General features: G+C 34.5%; 1 long non-coding RNA gene across 1 annotated transcript; it reads left to right on the top strand.

The window, feature by feature from the left end:
- The first annotated feature begins 3,970 nt into the window (after positions 1-3,970).
- On the top strand, positions 3,971-7,180 carry LOC143584731 (uncharacterized). The gene is made up of 4 exons (XR_013144417.1): positions 3,971-4,168; positions 4,245-4,308; positions 6,906-6,963; positions 7,050-7,180. It is a non-coding gene; the product is annotated as an uncharacterized LOC143584731 (long non-coding RNA).
- The last annotated feature ends 1,275 nt before the right edge of the window (positions 7,181-8,455 follow it).

The raw sequence follows: 8,455 nt of genomic DNA, 5'->3' as shown, positions 1-8,455 counted from the left end.
TTCTACTCCTGGGAATAATCTCAGGAGTTAACCTGAAATCATTCGCAAAGTCACAAGTCTTGTCTTCATCAATCCTACCAATCGCCACACTTTGACTACGTGGCACCAACGGCGGCGTACCCGTCTTTTGCTGCCGGAGAAACTCCGGATCCAACCGCTTACCTAAACTCTTGGTGGAAGCAATCCTCATCAACTCTGCAAAATCTTCATCAGCTCTTGAAGATGTTGTGCTGTAGCTTTTGGGTAGAGTGGAGGTGTAAGGACTGGTGGGACCACCCATGCCGGCGGCACATTTGTACATGCCGGAGACGTACAAGTCACGGATCTTGCAGGCAAACTTTACCGGTGCTTTTAGAACCCTGATGGCTATTGAGGGTTTTTTGGTCTTTTTTTGATCCATTATTGATGAAATGAAGATGGGAGAAGATGGTGTTTATATTATTAATATTATTGGGTGGTGTAAAACAACGGGTGAAAGGTGGATTTTTGTACAAATTGGGTTTTCTGAATTTGAAAGTTAACAAATAAAAAAGGCTGTATATTTGCTTTTGCTTTTAGTGTCGTGATCGGTTGAGTATCCTCGACTGTATCGTATTGTTGGTGAACTATGCTCCTAAAAGGCTAAAATGTTTTTGTTAATATTTTTATCAATTTATAAATTTATGAAACTAAACTATTACTATTATAAACTTCGTTATCATGTTTTAATAATACCATAAAATCAAACATCTTTCTATGTTTAATTTAAGTATATATTGTTAATTATTTAGAACGGTATCTCACAAACTCCTCAATTTTACCGTACTGGGCTCTAGAGCAAGGGCCAACCAGACAACCGGCCGGATACGGGTTTCTTCCAGACACACAAATAGTATACATATTTTTGAAATATAATACCGAAAACATCTTACCTTATGTTCAAGTCTTGATGCAAAACTACTATCGAGCCGGGGGTCTCACTGGAATCAGCCTCTCTATTCTAATGGGGTAAAGGTAAGGCTGTCTAAATCTTACCCTCCTCAAACCCTACCATAGCTTTACTATTGGTGGGATTTACTGAGTACAATGATGATGAATACCGAAAACATAATGGACCCTTCATATAAAAACTAAACTCTTAAAATTTGTTGGATTATATTTTAATAAAAATTTAAAACTTCGTAGTTATTGGTTGGGCCCAATTAAAAGAATGATTCATTAATCTTAATTAAAAATATATACTAATAATAATAAGAATAACATGAATAATATATTTTGTATATAAAAGAAAGAAAAACATCGACGATCGGAGTACCACAGCAAGCCATTAAGTATCGCCGATTAAAAGAAAAAAAATTATGTTTATTACTATAATGTTAGTTGTCACTTAAAAAATGTTTATATAATTCGCTCGGGCCTTTCTTTACCCAAATCGTATAAGGTACTTGAATTCTTAGAAGTGACCATAAATATTACTATTAAAATTACATATTTTATTCACAACAAAACTTAAACCCTCATGGTTATAGGAAGGGGTGTCGTTCCCTTCGACCCTAAACTTAAAAAAAACATGTAAACTAACTAAAAGAGATTTGAGAATATATTTCACTAATAAAATAAACATAAATGAAGTAAAAAACGTACTTAAAAAGAAAATCCATTAATTTCATGAATTAAATAAAATTAAAAAATTACATTCACTCCCATCCCAACTCATTTGTAATTTGTTGTTCCTATGGCACAATCAAATTATCCTGGGGCTTGGCAAAGAAATTTGTTCGTGCTCCCTCTAGTTGGGCAAAATCGGTGGCTATTTCTTCTAGTTATCGTCTCATTACATGCGATTGTGAGGCAAGTGATGGGCCTACACCTTCATTATGGTCTATCTGTCTCTTCAACATTAAATCCTTCTTTCTGATTCGGTTACTGTGTAATGTGGAATTAGTGTGTGCACCCACACTTCATTATCACTTATCATTATTAATGTGTTGTTTTACCATTACAATGGTATAGTTATACCATTACAATAGCACAGTTATATGTTACAACAACTTGTTTATAGGGTAAATCATCACAATAATTAATGGTAAACAAACTTAGCTATAAATGGTAAACTAACATGGTTATATCATATACCCGTGTTGTATTCACGTGTATAAATAGATGTATACACAATCATTCATATAACTTCCATGTATATGGGGACTTATTTTTTATTGCTTCCTATATTTTTTATATTTGACAAAATTCACTAGTATCGTGTGTGTACATAGATTCATGATATATATGTTAGATGATGTGCTTGTCAATACATACTTTCCTTTACAGCTAATGTTTGGTCTTCATTTGTCGTACTTCATTATTCTAAGGACGAGGGTTCTGAACTTTTTATAAACTACTCCACATGGATCATAAAGAAGGGGGGCTTTTATAAACTACACACACAGATACACACATCTATACACGTAAATAGGCCATTCATATAAAAACAAATATTTGTAAAAGTGCTAATACTCTATGATGTGATACTAATATTTTAAAAACGATGTTAATTAATATCTCCGCTTACTTATAAAAGTTTTACACCCACTCTCGTAAAGAGTAAACACACCATTATATATATATAATCGACTAATTATACATAACCCATGTGAAGTCAATCCATCATTCGACCTATGCTTGTAACTATTTTAAATGTAAAATTATACAATATAAACCACATCAACATTTTTAAAAGAGTATTTTATCAAAACACTAAATTAAATCAAATAGAATAAATTTACAACTGAAAATTATAATAATATATATTAGATTAATTTAAGATTAAATCCTATATTAAAGTCATTAGAATTGAATTTTCTATTTTATTCTACATGTACCTCAATATAGGTGGGTTCAAGTTCAGATATCCAGAGTTTCGGATATTCGAAAATTTCGGATACTGGTTTTCAATAATGAATCCGTATCCGAAAATCTGGATATCCGCTCAGATATCGAAACGGATATCTGAATTTTTAGAAAAAAAACTAATATATTTAAAGTTTCAATCTTTCATTAAACCAACAAAGAAGATGACACAGATCTAAACATATACATCCAAAAGTTCTTCATAAAAAATAAATGGTAATAACTGTTTGCCGCTAACCACCATGGCCACCAATCACCGTTAAGCCCAAACGACAGTCGTCTCCTTCTTTATTCGGATAAATAAATTGTCCAGATTAAGGGTCGGTAAGCACCTGCGATTGTGGTTTGAGTCTTTTGGATTACAAGGCGGAGAGATAATTGGTGACAAAATGCAGAAGCCAGAGTATATGGTCGATGAGGAGAGATAATTGGTGGCAAAATGCATATTAGGAGAAATTGAGCAGATGAGGAGAAATGGAGAATGCACGACGTGTGAATTAGCAATTGTGAGAAGGGGATTTAGGGTTTTAAAGTGAGATATATTTAAGTATACTAATTAGAAAATTATATATTATATGACCAGAGAAGAGTGAGATTCAATCATAGCCGTACAAAATCATTCAATCCATAGATGGTCCCTGAGATTCAATCCTAGCCGTACAAAATCATTCAAGTGGCAGTTTTCACGGTAGTTACCGGAGGTTTCATTCATCCCTCTTTTTTCGTCAATGTCGTCGTGGGTAACCAACCTCCAACCCTAAATATATCTCTGCATCCAAATCTATACTCACTTCCTCTCAACCAAATCCTGGCTCACCAGTAGGAAAGAAAATTAACATTCTCGCGGTAGTTACCATCGTCGTCTCGTCTGAGGGTGGAAACGTCGTCTATCTCACTCTGCCAACGAATTTGACCATCTCTTTCTTGATTAGTGTAATCGACGGTAATTTATAACCTATTTACTGTAAGGTAAATGTACTATATTCGTCTTACAATATTTTTAATTATCATTGTATTTATTCGCTTACTTGCTCTAAACTTGCTCAATGCCCGTTGTTTTTGAATTGGTATTCTACAGTTAGGTTCTTTGTTGCTCCATTCATAATTAAAGAATGTGTAACTTAATTAGGTTATTTCATAACTATAATGAAATCCAATGATTATTTGCATACCATTAATTTTTTTTTATATTAAATTTGATTTTAATTTTTAATGATTTTAGGCTATCATACACAGGGGCTTATGATGACAACACGATGAACATATATGTAAAACTTTAAAGGTAGGTTTCATTGTTGTAATTCAATTAACCTAATATGATATGTGTTTGTTTATGACTACCAATTTTTCATCTACAGGGGTATCCACTCAGTGGAGACACAATTTCATTGACCAAAGGGGTGGGTTGTATCTCGAGTAGAGGTTTGTAGTATTTTAGTTTGTAAGGCCCCGAACCCGGTGACCCTACTTTAGCGTCGGATTTACTCATAAACACAGTTCTTCAAATCAGAGTTTTTTTTTAAAGCTTTTCGCGGAATATAAAACATCAATCATTTGTTACAAAACATTAAATCTTTTCTTTGATACCATAACACAAAACTTTATATTTAAAACATCTTTACTTCTTTCTTCAGATGCCAGCCGTTCAATCCATGCCGTGTGTCAACCTCATGCTAACTCTATAATCAGCTCACCTGCGTGCATACTAAAAGTCAGCTACGCTGAGTGAGTTCTAGTTAATCAGGCAACATACAATTTATTCCCATATATTTCTTCCCGTATCCGAAGACACATATTACTACCTTAACCTCGTATAAATATCCATAGGAGGATCGTCACGTAATATCTATTAAAAGAACCATTACCATTACCATACTATATATAATTTCCATAGGAGGAACACTCTGTATACTTTCCATAGAAGGAACACTATACTTACCATAGAAGGAACACTATACTTTCCATAGAAGGAACACTATACTTTCCATAGAATGAACACTATCTATAAGTTATTATTTAATATCCATGTAAGGAGCTAATCACTTCCCTTGACGATACGTGCAATATCCGAAGATCGTTCACGTACCGACAAGCTTTCATTCATAATGTTCATACGTCATCCTTACATTACATACAATATTAATATCTTTATTTATATCCTGACAGTACGTGCAATATCGAATATTAGTAGGGTTCGGTTCCCTAGTTCTCGAATATTAGTAGGGTTCGATTCCCTCTTCGTTACCATACAACCATACATCATACCTCGAGTATTAGTATGGCGCAGTACCCTTTTCGTAACCATACAGCCATACATTATCATTTCTTTCTTCTATTATCTCTATCATGTTCATACACATAAACATACATAACATACTTACCTTATACATAGCGTTACAACCTGACAGTACGTGCAATATCCGAAGATCGTTCACGTACCATCAAGCAATCATTCATACATTTCACATTATCCACATAAGGCATACACTTATCTCTTAGGATAAGTGTATTAACAAACATATTGAGTATGCACACAGCCCCGAAAACATAACAAGGAATGGGGCTAGAAACTCACCTGAACTCTGCTTCTTTTTCTGATAGCTGTAAATCCCTTCTTTAACTGAGCTCGGCTGACTGTACAAGTTACACGTATCAATACTCGCCTGATCTAATCTGGTGGCCTAGTATTAGCTTACTTTAACTTATCGCTTTTAATTTATTTTCTAATCGAACTTGGCTTTAGGCGAAGTTAAACCTCAGGCGAACTTGGCTTTAGGCGAAGTTAAACCTTAGGCGAACTTGGCTTTAGGCGAAGTTAAACCTTAGGCGAACTTAGCTTTACAGCGAAGTTGTCATCAGGCGAACTTGGCTTCAGGCGAAGTTGTCATCAGGCGAACTTGGCCTCAGGCGAAGTTACCAGTTAGGCGAACTTAACTTTACAGCGAAGTTGCCATCAGGCGAACTTAGCTTGCAGGCGAAGTTCATCAGGCGAACTTAGCTTGCAGGCGAATTCCATCGCTTTGAAGGCGAAGTTGCCCAGATGCAAGCGAAGTTGCCCAGACAGCCGCTGTTCGGTTTCTTTCCAGCATTTTGAGCGATTTTAACACCCTTTCTATGGTTCAATACCACCCACTACGCTTCCCGACCATTTTCGGTCGCTTATACACTAAAAGCTTGGATCTTTAAACTTCAAAGATCAAGAATCATACCTTTTTGAGCTTTGTTTGGATCTTGTTTACTTGTTAATCACAACCAACCGCTCTCTCTCTCTCTCGGATCTGCCCGATTCTTCCCTTGGCCCAGCCGGCGAAGTTGTGGTGTGTGGTGTGTGTGTTTTGGGGTGTTAGAAAACAAATAGAATGAAAGATATTTTGGGTTTAGGGGATATTTATATCCCTTAAATCCCATGGACCTAAGGCCCACTCTCATTTAACCCATCTCCATTAATCCAAGTCCATAACCCACATCCATTACCCAACACTAGCCCGACCCATACCAACTCCTACTCTATTATTTATTTCCTGACAACCCGAGTAAACTTCCCATCTATTATTAAGTAATATAATTAATATTATTTTGAAAATTTCGGGATGTTACATAGTTATTTTCAGTTTTATATTAATATTTGAATACAAACATACGTAATGAGAAAATAGCATGAGTGGGTATTTTTTAACTAACGGGTATTTTTTAGTTGTTTTAGTTTTTAATGAGTTTTATATTAATATTTGAATACAATCAGTTTGCACCATGGCCACTGATTGTATACAAACGGGTATTTGCACCCGAAGAATATTTTGAGAATTAGAAGCACAGATTTGGGGGGTATTATTAATTGCGTAATTGCATATAAGGGCAATTCAGGAATTTGATTGAAACAAAAAGTTATCAGAAATTAAAAACGACCAATTTGTCTTTGACCAATTGAATCTGGGCTATCTTTATCAACTGATGCATAGGCCATATGTATGTATATACATGTTTTAGATATATTTTTATATTCATTTTTGAGACTGCAGGAGATATAACTTATAAAATGATGTAAAGTATAGTCACCTAAAACATATTGCTTTACCGGTAAGCATTTGTTTTGATCTCTCACTACCACACGAGCTAGATTATGAATATTAAGTGATAAAAGATTATATTTGATGTGACAATAGGCATTGGCTAGGACGCTTGTGAAGAAGAGATATCTGATCTCAAAGATCAATTTCGTGTCATTGATGTAGACAACAGTGGTGCTATTAGTCTTAACGAAATGAGACAGGTCTGTTTGTTTCATATTTTTATAGTGGTTACCAATTAATCGACAGTTTTCATAGTGGTTAGCTATTCTCACAAGTTACGGGACGGTTACCTTCACTCCCTTTTTTTCCTACCCACGTCGATCTGTATACATGAGCAGCACTTTTGTAACTTCTTCTATTTATCATCGTCTACTTTTGTTACCTGCTCATGGTTCTTTCTACTCCGACATGTTAATTTATACAATTTATTTAACCTTTTGTTGTTTCAATTTTAACTCTTATGCTTCAATGAGACCTACAAGTTTAATGGTAAATCAAGTATTTGTATTTGGGATATAAGTAGTTTTGCAGACTTAGGGATATTGTTTTTAGATATTCGTTTGCTGTTATGGCAAATTAGTAGATTTTGTTAGGATATTTGTTTGATGTTATGGGAGGTTATTATGGGAAATAAAGTATTTGTTTTTAGGATATTAGTGATTATATGTTTATTGAGTAATAAGAACAAAATAACTAAGTGTTGTCAAACATGTGTCTGGGGGATGGGCTTTGTACTTAGAGGGTGTTTGGCTGAGCTTATTTTTTTTGCTTTTTGCTTTTTGCTTTTTGCTTTTGGAGGGGCAAAATGTCCAAAATACCCCTCCAAAAAGCAAAAAAGCTTCAATTTGGTGCTTTTAAGTGCTTTTGGAGGGGCATTTTGGATATTTTGCCCCTCCAAAAAGCAAAAGGCAAAAAAAAATAAGCTCAGCCAAACACCCCCTTAGGTTGTAATAATCATCTTTATCATGCTTGGTGCTTAATGAACTTTTATTAGTTTATAGCAGTAGTAATAGAAGTCAGCTCATTGATAAACCTAATGCTTAGAACTTTAAATCATTTTTCATGAAAAGTTTGTTGGGTGTCGTCTTCTAAAACAACCCACTACTGATAAACATATTTGGATGCAGGTTTTATAGTGGCCTGACAAGTTGACTACCTCAAAATGTTCTTCATAAATGTCACAGTTGTTGTATTCGAATTGTAGGTGTCACTTTACTTATTATCCAACTTTCATTGTTCATAATTATGTTAATTTTTCATTTTAATTGCTTTATATATGTTTGTGTATGATAGGTTCTTCTTCCTAGACTACATTACCGGGATTGGAAACACATATCTTTAGGAGGTAAATGTGGTTTTATTAGTTATTTTTTACATTCTCAAGAATTTTCGTTTTGTGTCTAATAAGTTTATTTTGGTTAGTAGTTTGATTAGCTTCTAAAGCCATTTAGTTTCATCTTCACTTGGTTCGCGGCGATACCATTCATATTATGGTCTCT

Source organism: Bidens hawaiensis, unplaced genomic scaffold, assembly GCF_021521415.1.
Source record: "Bidens hawaiensis isolate Kalapana, Puna unplaced genomic scaffold, B.hawaiensis_p1.1 tig00033266_1, whole genome shotgun sequence".
Lineage (NCBI taxonomy): Eukaryota > Viridiplantae > Streptophyta > Magnoliopsida > Asterales > Asteraceae > Bidens > Bidens hawaiensis.
The sequence above is the reverse complement of the archived record's forward strand: the minus strand, read 5'-3'. Positions and strand labels throughout refer to the sequence as shown.